Here is a 19,955-nt window from a genome sequence, read left to right as displayed (position 1 = left end):
CGGAGAGCCCAAGGGTCGCTCCGAGCCCAGCCGTTGCCTGCCGGCGCAGGGACCCATCCCTCTCGCATCCTCCCTTCCCAGAAGTGACGGTGGCAGGCGGCCAGCCCCACCTGCCCGACAGGTAGAGCAGGGGTGGGGGCAGGCTGCTGGCACCCGACGGGCTCTGCCCTGCCCCATCGCGCCCTGCCAGGCTCTGCTCCAGCACCGGGACGCCAGGAGCAGGGCCCCCGAACAGCACTGCCACCTCAAAGGGCACCGGGGGGGAAGCCTGGGGGCTGCGGGGCGCGGATCCTCTGCGCCTATGGGTGTTACCCACGGCGTGTTGCACTGATATAGGTGCACACGAACGGGTAGAGGTGCACACAGGGACGCACACGGGGTGTTGTGCTGCTGAACAGTCCCAAACACAGATGCTCAGCAGGTGCACGCGCAGCACGGTGCAGGCACACGGGCGTGGAGCAAGCGTGCACGGACACACTTGCATCGTTGCATGGTAGCAGCATGGAAGCCTTTTTTGGGGGGTCTCTGGGCACCCCAGCAGCCTGAAGGCTGCTGAAGCCACAGGGTGGCATGGGGGTCCCGTGGGACATGGGGGTCCTGTGGGGCACAGGGGTCCTGGAGCAAGGTGATAGAGCTGGAGTAGATGAGAGCAGCGGGCAGCTCTACGTCGTGGTGCAAGTGGCTGCAGCGGGGAGTAGAGGAGAGCTGGGGGTGCAGCAAAGGGTGAAGCGGTCTGAAATCCGAAATTCTGGAATCTGAAATCGGGCTGGATGCATCTGGGCAGCCTGCTCCAGCGGGAGGTGTTGTGCCCATGGCAGGGGTTGGAATTAGATGGAGACCTCAGGGTCCTTTCCTACCCAACCTCAGATGGTCCTCGAGGTTCTTTCCCACCCACCCGTCCTGTGATTCTGCAGTTTTAGGATGAAGCGTGGTGCAAGGAGCGGGGAGGCCAGGCGCTCTTTGGGAATCCTGGTGTAGACCCCACAGCAGCCTCTACCTTGACCGTCCCCAAACACCGAGATCAAACCCCATTTCATCCCGAGGAAAGAGGCACCAAAAGCACATTGGGGACAGGGCGAGGCGGAGGGGCCGGTGGCCGCAGCTCCCCTGCCCCCAGGGCTGTCCCCGCTGTCCCCGGGCTGAGCTCAGCGTGCTGCGGTTCCCTGCTCGCTGCCAGCTGCTCCGTCACGAGGCAGGAGGAGTGGGAACAGGTTGTGCTGGGTCTGCCTGGCCCAGGGCGAGCTGGAGGGTGCAGGGCAGGCAGGCAGCGTGCGGACCCCCAGGGCTCTGCCCCAGGGAGACCCCCACCCCTCCCCAGCTCTGCTCGGGACCCCCAGCCCGGGCAGCACGGCACAGCCGTGGGGTGAGGATGGGGGGAGCAGGATGCGGCCCCCACCTGTGAGGTGTGGCCGAGCTGAGCAGTTTTGCGGGGCGTAATTATCGTCCCGGGCCGGAAAAAGCAGGTTGGGGTCAGGACGGGTCACATTCGGGTCAGATCTGGAGAGCTGGAACGGGTGGGAATAGCACAAAGCCCCTCAAAAACACCTCTGGGCTCCCGCTTCCCCCCCTCGGGGTCCATGGGTGGGGGGTCCAGCCCTAGGCAGGGCAGCTCGAAGCAGCTCCTTATGGGTTTCTGTAAGCCTGAGCCTCTTCTCTGAAATAAAATTCATATAAATAAGGGAAAAAGAGGGAGGGAGCACCCCGGTTACCGCAGTGCCCCCCACAAATTCCCCCCCTGGCTCTGACCCTTGGGCTGGTGGCTCAGGTGTTGGAGGGGGTCTTGGACCTGCCCCAGGGGGTCCCCTTGGAGGGGTCTGGGCTGGAAAGGTCGAAGCTTTCGGTAACCAGAGCCTCAGCCCTCCGGAGTGCCTGGGGAGTGGGGCACATGGAGAGGTGAAGATGCCCTGAGGGTCTGCCGATGCTGTTCTGCCCCACGGCTGCCCCACGGCTGCCCCACAACTGCAGTGCCCTTGCTCCAGCCTGGGAAACACACAGCTCCTCCCTGCCCCAGTGCTTGGGAACTTTCTCTTTCCCAGCTGAAATAAGGCCACAGACACTCCCGGACACTTCTCCTGCAACCTTTGTCCGTAGCTCGGAGAGCTCTCCCCCCTCTCCTGTGAACCCGCGTGGGTCCATCAGACGGGGCCAAACCCAGCCCCAAGACCTCCTTACCCCAGGGGGATGCCCGGACCCCCTTGGGACAGGGTCCCCACGCAGACATCTCCTGGGGCAGCAGCCCAGAGCGAAGCAAGGAGGGTTTGGGACTGCTGCAAACCTTCCCCGCCAGCTCCTTTTCGCTCCCCTCCTGCAAGCGCAGCCCCCTGGGGACCCCCTGAAGCCCCCTGGGGACCCCTTTGGGGACCACGGGCAGTGCAATGGGCCCGGTGTTTGTGCTGTGGGAGGTGTGTGTGTGGTGTGTGTGTGTGTGTGGTGTGTGCACACGCGTGGGCAGGGTCCCAGCACGGAGCCGAGCCGGGGACGTGACGCCAGCCCGGGGCGCGGCGCCGCCCAGACGTGGGTTTGGCAAACACTTGGCGCTGGGTCACGGACTGCACAACGGCACCCGTGGGCCCTGCCAGCGCCGTGCTGCCCGTGGCCAGGTCACCCCAGCACCAGCAGGGTGGAAACTTGGGAGCCAGGAGTCCCCCAGCGTGCTGCACCTCCCCAGGGTGCTGAGGGGGAGCAGGATTTAGCTCTGCTCAGCCCCCAGCAGCGAGCCCGAAAGCCCTGGGTCCCCAGCATCTCTCCTTGGGGTGGTGATGAAAAGCAGAGGCTGGGCGAGGCGGGGTGCTTGGTGCCCCTGGGGGTGGTCAGGGGGCATTTGGGCAATGCCCTCGGGAAGGTGCTTTAATTCTGTGATGTGCTCAGGCAGCTGGGACCTGATCTTTGTGGGTCCCTTTCAAGTGATCTGTCCTGTCCTGTCCTGTCCTATCCCATCCCATCCTATCCTATCTCACCCTATCCTACCCAACCTGCCCCATATTTACGGGCACAACCGAGCTCCAGCTGAAGCAGCGGCGCGTGCCGTGGCGTTTGCAGCTCCATCCCCAGCCCTTTGCTACCCGTGTGCCGCTGACTCACGGCGTGACCTGGGGCTGGCCACCTCGTCACCTCCCTGTGTCATCGGGCTTCCCGAGGAGAGGGCTCGGCCGTGGAATTTCCCCACCTCTCCGTCCCCAGGACCTGCCCCAGCGCGGCACCCACAAACCCGGGGGCTCTGCCCCGGCTGGCCCCCAGCCGACCTCGTGCCCTGCCAAAAAAAAAATCCTGGCAGGAGGAGGCCGGCTGCAGGCGAGTGCCAGGCTCCTGCTCTTTGTTTATTTACGGAGGTGAACGCTGCTGGCAGCTTGTTTGGAAACAAGGCGAGCACCTCGGGGCCCCGCGCGCCCTTGACCTGCTGCGGCTCCTGGCCGGGGCTGGGTGCGATCCCCGGGGGGTGGGAGGGCTCCGAGCGCCCCCACCTCACCCAGCCCCCCAGCGGGGGTCCCGACCTGGCTTCCTGAGGGCTGAGCAGCAAGGATGAGGTTGCAGCAAGGGGAAGGAAAGGGGAGCAAAAGCCCCAAGCCCGGGGTCCCTGCGGTGCCGGACCGGGATGGTCCCGATGCGGTGCTGCCCCATGGCCAGGACCCACTGCGGACACCACGGAGCTGTTTAGGTTGGAAAGGAGCCTTAAAATCAAGCCCAGCCATCAACCTGACCTACCAAGCCCACCTCTACACGTGTTCCTAAGCACCACGTCCACCCTAAATACCTCCAGGGGTGGCAACTCTCCTGGGCAGCCCCTTGCAGTGCTTAACCACCCTCCAGGAGGAAATTATCCCTAATGAAGCCGTGTCCAGGGCCAGGATCTGACCTGGAGCAGCCTGTGGGGTGCTGTGCCCAGGGTGGGCAGCTCCTGCCTGCCTTTGGGGCACCCCGATAGTAGAGATGCAGCAAAATGTCCAGGGGACAGCATGATGCCACGTGTCCCCAGCATCCCTCCTCGCCTGGGACTGGGGACAGTGGCAGGAAGGCAAACGGGAGCCAAAATAAATGAGGCCAGGATTAGGAAAAGGAAGGTCATCAGCCAGCTTTGGGTTATCCTAGAGGCACAGGAGCTTTGTGTCCACCTAAAGCCTGAGCTTGGCTGTCAGGCTTCGCTCTCAGCTCTCAGCAGAGCTCACACCACACGTGGCCGTCCCCACGCTCCCCACCCTGCTCTCAGCTTCCTCCTGCTCGCCTGCAAAGCCTGGCTGCAAACAGCAGCGTCCGTGTGTTTTGAGGGGACAGAAAGTGGAAAGTTTGCTCGAGGGAGCCGGACCCTTGAGTGGTCCCTGGAGCTGTGGAAGGAAGCTGCTGAGAGATTTGGGTCCCCCAGCAAGGCTGGGACGAGTCCTGAAGCTGCAGGAGGGCTTTAAGCCAGTCACCAGGAGGTGATGACCACCAGCAGGGCTTCACGATGGGCTTGGGGAGAGCTGTAGGAGCCCCCCGACCTCCTGCAGCTGCTTCCCCGAGCGCAACTCGTGCCGGTCACCGTGTGCCAACCCTGGCCACCTCCACACACCCACTGCTAGCCCCAGCTGGCCAGGAGGTGGCCACAGGAGCTTGGTGACCCCCTAGGACACCCCAACAGTGCTTGTGACCACATGTGCATTGACAGGGACCCCTCCGGCGTGGGGCTGCTGAGCCCACGTCACCGCGTGGATGGTTCCAAGCGCAGCCCGAGGCCGCTCGACCTTCTGCTGATGGTGCACTGGCCTCCTGCCAGCTTGGCTCCGAGCAGCTCCCGGGTGACATCAAGGAGCACACCAACCGTCCCGGTCCTGCTGGGCGAAGGCTCTCTGCCAGCACCAACCAGTACAGCTTTACTGCCCCCGCTTCGCCCCGCGCCGAGAGCAGGGCGCTGCCCCGGTGCCGTCACCGCCGCATGGATCCCGGCGGACCTGGGGAAATCAGATCAAACCAAGCCAGGCATTCGACTGAGACGTGCGTGGGAGCAGCCTGACGAGCCTGTCCCCGGGCTGGGGGGCGCCTGTGGGTGCTCCCCCGCTGCTGGCCGCTGCTAGGGGTGACAAGGGGTGACAGCGAAAGGCCCCGTTTGGAGCCCTGGGACAAGGCTCAGGAGTGGCACAATTTCAGTACCCGTGGCTAGATTGCTACAGCCCCCGCTGCACCCTTCCTCCTGGCATCCCCCCCTCCCGATGTGGCTTGGATAAATTCCGTGCCATCGGCATCACCACGAAATAGGGGCACCGGCACCCCTGGGGGTGAACCTCTCCCCGTCCCCACAGGCTGCCAGGCTCCGGCAGCCCCGGCTCTCCCCACCCTGCAGCCTCCTGGCTCAAACTGGATCCAGGTTTTTATTGCAGACCGGGGGAACACGGGGAGGTGGCCGCGCGGACACGGGGAGCGCGGGGCCCTCCCTGCCAGCTGCTCGTCTGTCCCCACGCGCTGTTTGCTCAGCGCCGCGTGCCATGGGAAGGCAAACACGGCCGTGCAGGAGGGAGCAAAACCAGGGCAAACAGAGGCTGGTGCAGCCCCGACGAGCAGAGTTTGGGGCTTCCCAGGGTCCCAGCAGCCTCGGGATGAGGGAGCACAGCTCAGAGCACAGCCTGCATGGACCCCCAGTGACCCCCTGTCCCAGGAAGGTTGTGGCTGGTCCCTGGATGTGGGAAGCCCCAGCAGCACCCAGAGTGCTTGGTCCCAAACAGCGCCCAGAGGTGAAGGTTTTAAATGTCCCCTGCTGGCCTGACCCTGCAGGTGGGCTCGGGGGGACCCTGCCTGGCAGGGCTGAGCACCCCAGGGTGCCTCGAGGTGCCCGTGTGAGCTGACAAGGATCGTGCTGGGACCCTGCGCATCGCTGCTCTGCGGCTCGCAGCCCGTGTCAGGGCTGACCCCAGTCCTGGCTGACCCCTGGCTGTGGGAGCCCCTGAGCCAGCAGAAATCACCTCCTCTCACTGTAACCAGCACCACAGTTTTCTGGGGAGCTGTGCAGGTTCCCCGTACGACCTCCAAGGGCTGAGCACCCCCAGTTTTCCTCCTGGCACCTTCTGGGGACACTCCGCACCCATCCCCTCTGCTTGCACCCTTAGGTCCATTCACACCTCTCGAGAGGAAACCCCAAATATCTCCTCATCCCTCCCCAACCCAGAAGGCTCGGGAGCCCCTGCCATGCCAGCACTGATCTGGATGGGAGGGCTGTGGCCCCGGGAGCGTGTCCTGGTTGCATCAGAGCCCTGGCATCTCCAGGGCCACCGCTGCCAAGTGGGAGCAGACCAGAGAAGTGCAGCCTTCGCGGGCCGATAGCCACGCAGAGGTGTGTCTGCAGATAATGACAGCCGGGTCTGAAGTCCGGGAGATAAGAGGCTGGGAAAAGCAGCCGAAGGGAGACGTTGCCAGGAGAGATGTCAGGGTTTTGCGGGAGAAGCAGGCTCCAGGTGCTGGGACAGGGCAGGTCCCCCCCGGGTCGGACCTGGCGGAGGGGCAGGGGGATGTCCCCGCAGGATCTGGGGGGGCTGTGGGGGTGCTGGAGGTGGCTGCAGGACAGGGCACAGCCAGGCTGGTGTGGGCAGAGGGGGTAAATGCTGCTCCAGCAAAATCTCCTGGCTGCACAAGAGCCCTTTGTCTGTGCCCCACGTCCCTGCCGCTGCTCCCCGAGCCAGTGCCGGAGCCCCGTGGCCCCGGTGGCTCTCAGAAGCAAAATGAGGACAATTAGGAGGTGCCTTTTATTACAGGTGTCTCCGAGGGCCTGGCGGAGCCAGGATCCGGGGGGGCCTTTGATCTCAGCCCTTGGAAGCCCACGGCCGTGCTGACAGAGCTGCTCTGTGTTCCCGGCTCTGCGGGATGATCATTTCCATGCAGGACAATGAGCTCTTTGTGCCTCCCTGCGTGCCGTGCCCTCCCTGTGCCCAGCGGGGTTGGCGCACCTCGAGGCCCCGTCCCTGCACCGTGGTGGGGTGCAGGAGCCCGGGGATGGCAGCGGGAGCAGCCCCGAGTCCCCGGCTCCATGGGGACAAGCCTGGCCATCACAGCACGCTCAGCATCCCCACCACGTGCCCTGTGGGTTTTAGCACCAGGAGGCCAAATTTCCCCCGTGTGGAGCCCCTTGGAGAGGACATCACACCCCCAGGATGCGCCGTGAGATCCTGCTGCTCCCCTGGGGACAAACCCTGCCTGTCCCCAGCCCCTGAGGCTGACTCAGTGCTCAGTGCCCGGGGTGCCAAGCGGGCGCAGGGCTGGTTTCTGCACACCCATGGTTTCTGTGCTTTCCCAAGGGGCGAGGTGCTGTGGCACTTCCCCTAAAACATCCCCTCCTGACCCAAAACCCTGCCGTAAATCTGCGTCAGGGGGAAAAGCAGGGGGGGAGGCACACCCAGAGGGGAACTCGCCCAGCCCCAGCATCCCTCCCCTGCCTCACCAAAGCCCCTGTGCTCGGCTCTGAGGTCTGGCTCTGTGCCCCACGGAGGTGGCAAGGACACCTTTGTCTTGTCTTTGGCTTTGCCTCCACCGCTCCATGGGTCCCAGCGTGGCATGGGGCTGCTGGAGGCTGCGATTTGCCCCTGCCTGTGTCCAACACCACATTGCTCTGCAGCAGCAATCAGGGGGACCAGTCGTGCAAGTTGCCTTGGCTGCGACAGCTTTTCCTGGGGTTTGAGGCAAGGTTTTGAGTAGATGACCTCCGAGATCTGCTCCCTGGGGAATGTGGTGACCCCATGAGTGCTCTGGGGCACCTATCTGAGACCCATCTGGGGCCAGCCCGACCCCTTGGGGGTTGCTTGGGCGACGATTGCCATTCCCACACGGAGCCGAGAATCTCCTGGCTGTAAACCAGCCGGAGGCAGGAGATGAGCCCTGGGGAAAGCAGCAGCACCAGCCGCTGTTTCCATCCTCCAGCAGCTCCATCTCTCACCAAATTCCTCTCTCCTGTGCCCACAGAGGCCGTGCAGAGGCCCAAGCCCAGGTCCTACAGCCAGCAGCTGCCCTGCGGTCACGGTGCCGATCGGCCGATGGATAACACCAACAGAGCCAGCAGTGTCCCTGCGGGTGCTCTCTGGGCTTTTTTTTTTTTGCCCTCTCCTTGCACTGGCTGTCACCTTCTGGTTTTGCAAAGCAAATGTCACTTTGGGGTGGCCGTGCAGGGGTGGTGGTGGTGGCGGCGTGGGGCACCTGCTCATTTGCCAGGTAAATTCCCCGGGGAGCAGAGGACGCAGAGCAGGGCACCCTTCCCCACCTGGCCCCACCGAGCTCCCGGTGAGGTTTGGGGGGTACCCGGCTCCACGCCACCCCCTGGCAGCCCAGAGGCTGCTGCTCGCTCCCTTCTCAGTCAGATCCACCTCCAGGTAACCCAGCCAGAGCAAGGAGCGTCCCTCCCCTGCCGAGCTGGTGCCAGGGCTGGCACATACCTCGCATACCTGGCTGCAGGCATCACCAGCCCTGCTAACCCTTTCCTACTCTCCTACAGCAACGCCCGCCTGGCCCTGGCCTCCCCCGGCTGCCGACAGCCTCCTGACCCAGCCCCCCAAGGATCCAGGCACCGACACGGGCACGGAGCCGAGGGAGCAGAGGTGGTGCCAAAATTTGTGCTTCTCCACCTCTGCTGTGTGCGAGCCGCTTCGCTCCACCAGCAGCCCAGAGGGCAGCTCGCAGGGTTTGAGCCCTGCTGCCCAGGGGCTGCTTCACACCTCCTCTTCTTTCCCGTCCCTTGCACCTCCCTCCGGCAGCCCCCGAGGGGAGGATGCTCCAGCAAAGCAGAAGGCACGGTGTGTAAAGGTGTAAAGGCTCCGTTGCAGGAGGTGGGGGCTTGGCAGCAGCTTTTTGCCCCTCCTGTGCCCTCCCTCACCCTGCTGCCTGCCAGGGCGTGAGACCTGGCTGGAGCAAATCCCCCGAGCCAACCCTCCTGTCCTAGCCGTGTCCAGAGACACAGAGCCCACATCCAAGCTCCCAAGCCCCCTCCATCCAAATGCCAAATTCACGGGGAGGCGGCTGGGGTACCCTCAGCCGTGCAGGCTGCCCAGCCTCTAGACTGCTGGTCCAGCTCCTCAGGGACCCGCACAGCCCATGGTGGAGCAGGAGGGCTGCAGAATGGGGCAAAACCCTCAGCAGGATGTTTTGTGCCAGAGGAGTTTGTGCCTGTGCAGTCCCAAGGCTTGAGCAAGGCTTTAGAGGCATGGGCAGCTCAAGCGGCTACTGGGGGTTGCACTTGGAGCATGAGCAGAGCCATTTGAAAGCCACTTTGAAACCCCAGCAAATGGTCCAGAGGAGCAAAAGGGGCATGCTAGACCTGAGGGACACTGTGAGGACATGCGGGTGCCTTTGGAGGACACCGAAAGTGAATTTTGGGTCCAGGCAGTGCTGGGTGCACGCGGTACTGCCAGCCCCTTGCTGGGCAGAAGGGTGGGATGGAGCCTATGCTAACGGGGGGCACGAGGATATTTGGGGCTGTTCCTTGAAGGGATGGGTCCCAGGAGACATCAGGGGCCGCCAGCCAAGCCTCACACTGCTGCTGGGTCCCGCCTGCTGGCCCCGTAACCCCAGAGGCTCTGCCAGGCGCTGCCTGCCCCAAGCTGCTCCAGCCCAGGCACGGCGCGGTGCCACTGGCACCCCGGGGCTGGCGGTTACTTTTCGGGTGACTAATGGCAAGTGCCCAGGTGACAAGGCTGGCACTGGTCCCCGAGGGCAAGCTGGGTTGGCTCGAGCTGGAGATGTGAGCGGCAGAGCCCTGCTCCACGCCTGGCACTGAGCCCCAGGGGATGAGCAGGGGCAGCCCGGCGGGGCGCTCAGGGCGCCGGGAGCAGAGCGCAGTCTGGCACCTCCGCTGGGTTTCCATCTCCCCAGGTGCTGTTGCCGTTCCTGTATTGCCAGCTCCCGAGCGAGAGGAGCTGAAGGAAACCGCAGCTCGGTGCTGAGACCAGATTTAGATCTTGTGGCTGCCGCAGGAAGCCCGCTCCGGGGCATCTTCCAGCACCTTGCACCCCGCCTGGAGCGGGTTCCCAAGCTGCCGGGAGCCCTGCTCAGGTCCAGGCAGCGTGCCTCATGCTCACCGAGGCTGCCTGCAGTCCTGGGGCAGCCCCACGCTGGGGAAAGTGGTGGGTGAGTGTGCCTGGGGTGATGCACACCAGGGTGCATGGCCACACTGCAGGGTGCCCGGCATCCCCCAGCAAGCAGAACTGGTAACGTGGAAGGGGACACGGCTCTGGGGCATCCCCGAGCAAGCAAACCAGTAAGGGGAAAGGTGACAGGGCTCTGGGGCTTATGTGGCTGAGTCAAGACCACCCGGCAGCCCTGGGTGCTGTGCCCTGGGCAGCTCTGGGATCCCCTGAGGAGCCACGAGCCTCCCCACCTGGCCAGAAAACCAAGATCTGAGCCCAGGCACCGCGTCCAAAGGCTGCTCACACCCTGCCCCATGAGCCTGGGGCTGCCGGGGAGTTGCACAACGCCAGGGCCCAGCCCCGGCACCTGCTCCACGGCTGCCAGCCCTGGGGGGACCCAGCCCCGTCCCCACAGCCCCTGCGTCCCCTCCTGCCCAGGGGTGCGCAGCCACGAGCAGGGCCATGGAGCAGCCCAGGCGGTGACAGCTCCGGGGACCTCGCCTGCAGCCTGCCCAGTGCCCTGTCCCCTCCGTCCTGGTGTCACCGTGCCCCAGGTGGGTGGCAGCACCGTCCCGGCACGCTGCCATCGTGCCTTGTTTCCGTGCCAGGGACCTGCATCACTTTGGAGCAAGAGGAGAGGAGAGGAAGGCATCTCGCACAGCCAACCGGCTCTTTTTGGAGGTGGTGAAGGCACAGAGAGGGGCTGGGGGTGTCCCAGTGAGACCGCCCCCCCCCCCCGGTGATGGAGGAGAGGGGAGAGGGGCCTGCATTTTCCTCTCCGTGCCTCCTTTTGTGAGCTGTTTGCTCTGTGCTTTGGTACGAGGCGTTTCCATCACCCAGCGGCTGGGCCGGCCCCTCTGCACACCTTGGGGTGCCTGGGGGAGACGACTGCTGACCTTCCCAGGGTCTGCAGCTCTGACACCCCTCTGGGAAGCTGTGCCCCCAAAATAAGGACCCTACACGGTGCTGTGCTGCCCGCAGGTGCCACCGCGCGCAGGGGGAGGCAGCCTGGCCATGTGGGGACAGAGCAAACGGAGCAGCCTGGGGCACACAGCGGGTGACTCAGCCTCCACGGGTGGGGCGAGAGGTCCGGGCTTCACCAAAGCCAGCCTTTCGCAACGTGTTTACCAGGACGCAGGCAGCCTGCGACTTCCAGGAGGGGCAGCCCGGCCGCAGCCCCAAACCTGCTCGCCGGGCTCAGCCAGGCACAGGAGGGGCCGGGTCCCCACCCCGGCCTCGCTGGCTCTGGGCTCAGAGCCTCGCCAGCAGCCTCCCGACGGGGCTGTGGGGGCTCAGCCTCTGCCCCTGCACACGCGGGGAAGTGATGCTCGCCGTGCTGGGGTCGGGAAACGAGCTCCCAAAGCAGCCAAAAAATACCCCAGAGCTTCCCAACACAGCCCATGGGGAGGTGGTGGCGCATCGGAGGATTTGTACCCGCATGAAGTCACCCTGGGGAGACGGGCAGAAATTTCCCTGCTTTCCCTTCCCCGCTGGCTAACCAGTGTCCCAACGGCGTGGCCACCCCCTGCCAGGCCCCCCCGTACGTGTCCCAGGTGGGCAGGCACGGAGAGGGACGGGCACGTCCCGGCTCACAGAAGGGTTTGGAGCAAAGCTCCCTGCTTGGAAACTCCGCGGAGCAAAGCCAAGGACAACAGGTCCAAGTAATGTTTTACTCCGTTTCAACATTTTGTGGAGCTTGGGAAGGGAAATGCTGGTCAGAGGCAGCGAGCACCGATGTTTTGTTCTGCAGTGAGCTGGGATGGGCGGCGTCTGGAGGGGGCCACGTCCTGGCAGTCCCCAGCTGCTGAATTTGGCTGCGCTGCTGCAGCACCGCCGGGGATGAACTCACAACAACAAGGGTTGGCCACAGCACTCCTGAAAATCCCAGAGCCTGGGAATGCCAGCCCCTGGGCTGGAGCTCCTGGCACGTGGGGTCCCCCAGGGAAAAAGGGCTTTGGGGGCATCCTGGAGACCCCAGGCACTGCTGGCAGGGCCGTGTCGATCCCTGCTGGACGTGGGGCACCGCAGAGCGATGCCGCTTGCAGGTCACACCTGACCAGCGAGGCCCCTTTGTCACGCTGCCAAAATAGTGATTTTTCAGCACTTGGCCTCAAATCGCAGCTCCCAGTTAACCCAGCTGTGTGCTGGGAATGGCTCCTTAAAGAAAACCCCGTGTGCGCCCCTGTCCTGCCGGCCTCTTGCTGGCAGCTTTCCGTCGCGTGACTCGTGCCAGCTCCAGCACCGGCGGCTGGGAAGGGACCCGTGCCACTGCTTTGTCCCCGGGGCATTTATTGGCATTTATTGCCCACCCTGCAGGGTCACCAGCCGAGGTCCTGGCTGGCAGCAGCTCACGCCGTGGGCACAAATCGGCGTTCCCAGCCTGGCACAGCAGCAGTGAGGGCAGATATTCAGCTGGGCACTGCTTGGTGCTGCTGGAGACGGTGCCCGGGGAGGGCTCAGCACCTCCGCTGCCCCGCGGGCACCCGCTCCTCCCCGCCGGTGCCCGCGCTTTCACCCCGGCTCCTCCGCTGCCCCAGCGCTGCGGCAGGAACGTCGGGGAGGGCAGGGCCCGCAGATGAAAGAGAAACGTCTGCACCCACCCCATGCCAGGAATATCTGCCCGCAGGGTGTGTGCTCCGTGGGCACGGCTGCTCCTACATCAGCTGCTTCGCGGAGATGGGGCCCCAGCACGGACAGGGGCCCCATCCAGCCCTGTCCCCAGCCCCTTCCCCTCCTGGTGCTGTGCCCGTGGCTGCCCTGCCTTGGCACGGGAGGACCCGCAGCCTCCCCAGTGCAGCGAGGCCGGGCAGCTTTTGGCTCCTGTGGATTACAAATCGTGCCCAAATCGATGGGGTCAGAGGGTGCCCGGGGAGGAGCTGCGCAGCACATCCCAGGGCTGTAAAGCGGTGACGCAGCTCCTCTGCTGCTCCTGTTTTCTCACTCGTGTGACTTTCCCCCCCCGCCGTGGCCTCTCCCTGGGGCTGGCGGGCAGGAGCGGGTGACGACATGATGGGTGGCTGCCACCTGCCCCGGGCTGCCACCGCCCCGCGGTGGCACGGGGACATGCAGGGAGCGGGGTGTGAGGTGGGGTGGGGAGGGCTGCGCTCCCCCCTGGGCCAGAAAATGGTCGTGGTGGGGAAAATTGGGGCTGGGGGCTCACCCTGAGACCCCCAGACTCGAGTCTCTTCTCTCTCCATCCTTGTTTAATGATACCCCCCCCGTTTGGTACTTGCTCTCCCCCCAAAACCATCTGGCCAGCAGCAGCTTGGGGGGCTCCAGATGGCACCCCCCGAGGTACCCCTGGCTCTCCAGCTGGCTCTGGGACTGAAATTAAGTTTTATTTAATTATTGTCTCCGTAACGGCGAGGGACAGAGCAGGCACAGCAAAAATAGCCAGTTTCTATGGCAACCAGGAATCGGGTGGAATCGTCTCCTTGGAGAGAGCGCCGGCCCCATCGGTCCCCAGCCCAGTGACACCGCAGGTCCGTGACAGAGGACGCAAGGGGGGGTGTTGGGCACAAAAAGGATGTGAAAGGACCCGGGTGGTGTGGAGCAGAGGCTGCCACGAGCAGGATCCCTCCCCTCTGAGCCCTGCCAGCCTCCCAGCACCTTCCCTCCCCAGCTCGGTGCCGTCCCGTGGGGCTCACAGGCAGCAGGGCCGGGAGGAATTTCAGCAGTTTCGCAGCTGGAGGAGCAGGACAGGGACCTGCCCTCTCTCGGCTCGTGAGTCACCGCCCAGCCTGCACCACCTGCAGCATTTGGCCACGGATGAGTGGAAAAAAAAATAATAAACCAACAAAAAAAACAACAAACAAAGCCCTGGTCCTGTGCTCTCGCCAGCACTGCTCAGCCGGCCGCACCGGGGCAGGGATGGGGGTCCCATGTGGGGAGCTCACTGGGGGTCCAGCAGCCCGTGATCTCTGGGGGAAGGCAAGGTGTGCTCTGTGGGATAACCACCCGCGGGGCTGCACCGGGGGGTCCCGCACCCATCCCCGGAGCAGCCGGAGGGAGGCCAGGTACCCGGGGCACCGCACGAAGCTGCCGTGCCCACCGCCGAGCCTCAGCCCTGGAGGCTCCATCAGGACATGGGCTTGGGCTGGTGGCACGCATCGACCCCAGGAAGAGCCTCCAGCCTCAACCCTTCTCCAGCCTCATCCTCCAGGAGCCTCCGGGGTCTTTTCCAGTGACCCCAGCCCCGGGAAGAGGTCACCACAGAGGCTGTGGAGGCTCCGTTGGGACACGGGCTCGGGCGGACCCTACTCAGACCACGGCTGGGGGGACGCGGTGGGACCCCAGGAGGAGCCTCCAGCCTCAGCCCTTCTCCATCCCCAGCCTCCAGCAGCCCCCACGGGCTCCTCGCCGGCCTCAGCCTCCCCGAGGGAGGCCCCCCCCGTGGTCACGTGACCCCGTTAATTAATTCCCATTTCGGCTGCTCTGACGTCATTCTTCATCAATTAATTAATTTATTTGCTGTCCCGGCAGGGATGTTGCTCGCCCGGCCAGCCCTTGGGTAACCTGGAGGCTCCCAGCCAGGTCCAATCAGAACGCAGCCGGGGGGGGTGAGAGGAGGGCTCTGATTGGCTGCTTGGGGCTCTCCTGAGTGCTGATGGTGAGAGCTGGGCTCTGATTGGCCGCTCTGGTCCCTCCTGAGTGCTCATTGGTGGAGCTTGGATCCTGCTGCTGGCGGCTGCTGGGGGCAGCACCCATGGGTGGCGAATGGGGCGGGGTGGGGGAGCCTGGGGGACGGGGGTCCCGTGGGGCAGTGAGGGAACCTGCCCCTGCCTCACCCCATGGGCATGGACTGGGACCAGGGTGAGCCCAAGCATGGGGTGGGGCACCCATGGGTGCTGGCGGGGCACCTGTGGGGTGATAGGGGGACACCCATGGGTGCTGGTGGGACCCCAATGGGAGCTGGTGGGACACCCCCGGATGCTGGTGTGACACCAAAAGGGGTGCTGGTGGAACCCATAGTAGCTGGTGGGACACCCATGGGTGCTGCTGGGACACTCATGGGGTGCTGGTGGGACGCCTGTGGGGTGATGGAGGGACACCCATGGGTGCTGGTGGGACCCCCCCTGGGATCTACCAGACGTGTGCTGACCTAGCTGCCAGTCTCTGGCACCACAGGGGCCTCCTGGGGCTCTCGGTGCTCTGGTTGAGGATCCCCGGGGGGCTCAGCCGCTGCCCTCCACCTCCAGAGATGCCCCCAGAGCCGAAATCACCCCGGCTCGTCCCCATAACCCAGCACTGAGCCCCCCCATGAGGCTCCCCTGGGATCTGGTGCGCTCCCCTCACCTCTGGGTGAGGCTGTTTCTCTGGGTGAAGGTCCTGCTATTATTTTTTTCCTCCTTTCATTCAAACTGACATGTTCAACGTTTCATTTTTCCCATTTGAGGCACCTCTCCTGACCTCGCCGTGCAGAGCCCAGCCCGGGAAGTTCCCTGGCCCTGCTGCAGCACCGGGGCTCACCGCTGGCACCTTTCACCTCCCCTCCCGCTGAACCCCACCGCTCCTTGGCTCCGGCCCTTTTGGCAGGCAACCTCCTTCTGTGCGCTTAAAAAAAATGTTCAAATGTTACTCCAAATGTACATTTTCATGCCTTTAGCAAGTCATTTTTTTTTAAAAAAAAACCCCTTTTGGCTCGCCTTCCTGTGGTTTCGTGTTTCACTTGCCCCCATTTCTACTCGGTGCTGCTCGCCGTGTTTGGACACGGTTATAACTTAATCAAAGATATCACTTTACTTCCAGCAGGCTCCTGCACTTGCTTTTAGAAAAACATTTGCTATAATACTGCTGGAATCTCTTTGGACAAACAGTGTGCATTTACTGAGCGCCTCCAGTACCAACTCTGCGTAATTCCATGCTATCAGCAGACATTTTATTCTTTTGGTGGCCTCTCTAATTGCTTAATTTCCCTGTTTTCTCGGTTTCTTGATTTTAATTGAGTCCATCTTGCACGTAAATAATTCTGCAGATTTTACAGCGCTGTTTTTTCTGTCCTAGGACATGATCGTGATCATCAGAGCCATGTTATGGGCTTGTCTCAATGCCTGCTTGTAGAGCCTGGTAACAGATGGGCTGCAACTGGGATGGATGCAATGTGTGTGTGGGAATGGCCGGGTGTGAAAGCACCACGAGAAACCCTAAAGAGGAAATCGTGAGAGTGGCCTACGCTGATAACCAGTGCCACGGTCACCATCGGGAATCCCTCTGGTAGGGGGACGTGAGCAAGGCTCAGAGGCCAAAGCAGCCATTGTGGAAATGATTTAATTCTTATAGGGCATCAAAACCTGTCCTCACCATTGTTGCCAGCAGCAAAGAGGTGCCCCTGCCTGCTGGCGTGGCCTTGGAGGGTCCCCTGGGGGTCGGTAGGAAGGGGGTGCCCGAGGGGTGTGTGCCTGCAGTGGGGTGGAGGTGCCTGTGACGGACACCCTGCAGGAGAAGAGGTCCCCAAAAAACCCTGGTGTCCCCCCCCTGGCAGCGTGGTGACAGGTTGGTGTCCTTCCCCTGCCACCCCATCCGCCTGCATTCCTGCGGGCTGACTCAGGGGCGTGCAGACACCACCCACCCTGCCCTGCAGTGCGGGAGGGTGCTGCTCCTCCTCGGGGCACGGCAGGGGCAGGATTCGGCCATCTGAGGCCACGAAGTTGTTTGGGACGGTGGGGACGGTCCTGGCTTCAAGCTCGGACCATCCTGCAGGGCTCCTTTTTCCGCCAGGAGGAGGAGGAGGAGGGTCCCCCTTGGGGTCTGGGCACTGCTCTGCCCTCTCGCAGCTCCCCCGGGGGCTCTTCTCCCAGGGGGATGCTGGGCACAGACCCCCCTGCAGGACCCCGTCTTGCATCCTTGAACAGACAGGAATAAAAATGAGAAAATAGTGAAAGAGAAAAGTAATTTCAGCAAACAGCTATTTTTTTAAAAAAGCACATAAAAATAGGTGCCCAGAGGTGTGTTTGGGTTGGGGGCCGGAGGCGTGCCTGTATGCCAGCGGGCAGCGAAAGGCATCGTAGACCACAAACTGTGCTGGAGCTCGGAAATAGCAGCCCTGTCCCCAAGTGCCAGGGACCATTTGGGACTGAAACCGAAGCAGGAATTGCCCCCAGGGAGCTCCCAACCCCTGTGGCACCGATCAGCCGAGCAGAACCGCGGTGCTGCGGGAGAAGCCACGATTGTCCTCCGAGCGTGCGGCAGAGCCCGAGCCAGGCCCCGGTGGCAGGGGATTTCTCTTTTAAACAAAGCCGACTCAGTCTCTCACCCTTCCCTCCTGACCGTCCTCCCTCGCAGGGTGTTTGCCCAAGGGGCACGGCCAGCTCTGCGCTGCGGCACGCAGGGAGCAGGGTGCCCGCAGGGTGCCTGCAGGGTGCCCGCAGCCCCGCTGCGTCCCGCAGGATCCTCCAGGCTGGTCAGGGACAGGACTTGGACAGGCATCAGTGGTTATTCAGGCAGGAATTCAGACCCTCTTTTATCTCCAAACCTTGCTCACTTTACCCTCCGTAAGACTCAGGCAGGGCAGCTGCGTTTCGCCTGTGCCTCCTCATTTTGGGTGTCTTTTTGGCTGCTGTAGGGTTGGGATGGGGGGAGGCACAGGGCATGTGTTGGCACCATCGTCCTGCCCTGAGCGCTCAGAGCTCCTGGAGTTAGTGGGGTCACCGCATTTCTCAGTGCTTATCAGCCTGCTGGGGTCTTTGGGCCCCCTGGTTATCGACAAAGGCTGCCCACATAACCCCTGCCCTGGTGCTTTTCCTGGTGCTGTCACGTTGGGATGTTCCATCCGCGTTTCAGACCAATTTTAACATTTTATTTACAGTCTCTGTGCCCCGATCCTGCTCTGCGCTCAGCAGTTCTGGGTGCAACGTGCGATCTGCAGGTTGGGCCACTGAGGTCCAGCCGAGCAGTTTGGCTGTTTGCTAAGGAACATTTGTGGTGCCTCAGAAAGCCGCTGCACAAGGGGCACGTGTAATGGTGCTAGGGCTGGCCTGAGGGTCTGTCCAATGCAAAAAAATCTCCGAGTAAGGTTTGGCAGTTTGGATTGCAGAAGATGGGAGCTGCTTTGACCAAGGAGGGGTTTTAAGAACTTTTTCAGCACAGTTCTACGTTAAGATGTACTTCACACGATCTCCATCCTAGCATCATTTGGAAAACATCCTATTAAAATCCGGAGCTGATTTCCTCACTTTATTACTTCTAAACCCAGCGCGTTTGGTGCAACCTGCAGCTGCGCCGTGCCACCGAGTGGCTCAGGTGTTGGGAGGGATTTCCTCCCCAGCACTTTTCCCACAGTGTCCGTCCCCGCTGCGTCCTGGCACCGCTGGCAGCGCCGCTGCCGGGCTGGCACCCTGCCCTCTGCCCGCCCCGAGCCTGGCACGGTGCTGGCTCACACACCTTCCTTCCCGCAGCACCTTATCTGCCAGGCAGCCACAGCTGTTCCCACATTTCAGGGTGTTGTTTTTTTTTTTTGTGGCCATGACCCGGAGCTTGCAGCAGCCCCGGGGACACGGGGCAGGGGTGGCTCTGCGCCTTCCTCCCCTCTCTGCCCTCACGCAGCATCCCGCAGACAACGCGGTGCTGTGCCACGGGTGGTGCTGGTGGGACGTCACCAGTCGGACCCCGCTGTCTCTCTGTCCCACGTCCCCTCTGCCTTTGCTCTGTGCTGGCAGCCCCAGGTTTGCTCCCACACAATGAACTCAGGGAAAATGCTTGTGTTTTTGTATGATCCCCGCAAGGATGGAGAAACCCTCCAGGCTGGGCAGGACTTTGTGCCCCATGAGCTCACTTTGAACCCCACCAAGCTCACTTTGTGCCCATGCTTAGGACAACAGGATTCAGATGCCCCTGTAGGATGCAGGACCGTCTCTCCAAACAAAAAGAGCCCCAGGGGCTCGGGGCAGCCCTTCGACTGTGGCTGGTCCTGGATCTCTGCTCTCCGTCCTGTCGTCCAGCCCTCCCATGGCAGGGTGCGCTGGGTCCCCGTGGGTGACATGCCCATGGCACACTGTCCTGCCTGCACAGCACCTCAGGGGAGCCACCCACTCTGTATTTGACCCCCAGCAGGCAGCAGAAGTCAAAGCACATCCCAAAGACCCCAGGGGTGTCCTGGATGTGCTGGCAGCATCCCCCTGCTGCGTTTTGTGCACCCCCACCATGGGGCTTCAGGACCCCATGGGCTGGGGCCGTGTGGCCGGGGGGAGTGCAGCTCTGCTCTGGTCCCAGCACCCAGTGCTTGGGGACACCGTTCAGTGGTGACATCGGTGTAGGGGATGGTTGGACCAGGTGATCTTGGAGGGATTTTCCATCCCTAATGACTCTGGGACTCCATGCGCCAGCGGAGCAGCTCCTGGCGAGGCGAGCAGGGCACGGCAGGCAGCAGCCCGTGCCCATGGCCACGAGCACCTTGCTGCCAGGGGACAGGGCCAGAGGGACGAGGAATCAGCCACCAGCCCCAGAAGCTTTCCTTGGAGCTAGACAGCTCCTGGGGGCAATGGCCCAAACCCTGGCGGGGCCGGGACTCCTATCAGCCGAGCTGTTAAGCCTTTTGGCAGCTGCCTCGGCGAGGTGTGAGTAACCTTAAGATATCCCCCGCCTACAGTCACGAGTGCTGGGCAGGAGCAGGGGCAGGCTATCAGCCCCACGCTGCAATTAGTGCTGCATCACCCGTGGGCCAGCTGGGCTGGCGTCACGCAGCGCGCTGCCACGCCTGGCAGATACCGGCGGGATGGGGCCGTCACCCGCTGACTCAGGGCCACCAGCGCCGCAGGCACTGACCTGGATCTCAGGGAGAGAGCATCTCGCGAGCTGCTGCCTCGCTGCAGCCTTGAGAAACCCCAGCACGACACGGGCTGCTGGCTGGCGGCACCCTGGGTCGGTGTCTGGGTGCTGAGCAGCTCGCGGCGC

Source organism: Aythya marila (assembly GCF_965140915.1).
Source record: "Aythya marila genome assembly, chromosome: 24".
In the NCBI taxonomy this organism is placed as follows: Eukaryota; Metazoa; Chordata; class Aves; order Anseriformes; family Anatidae; genus Aythya; species Aythya marila.
This window is presented reverse-complemented; position numbering follows the sequence as displayed.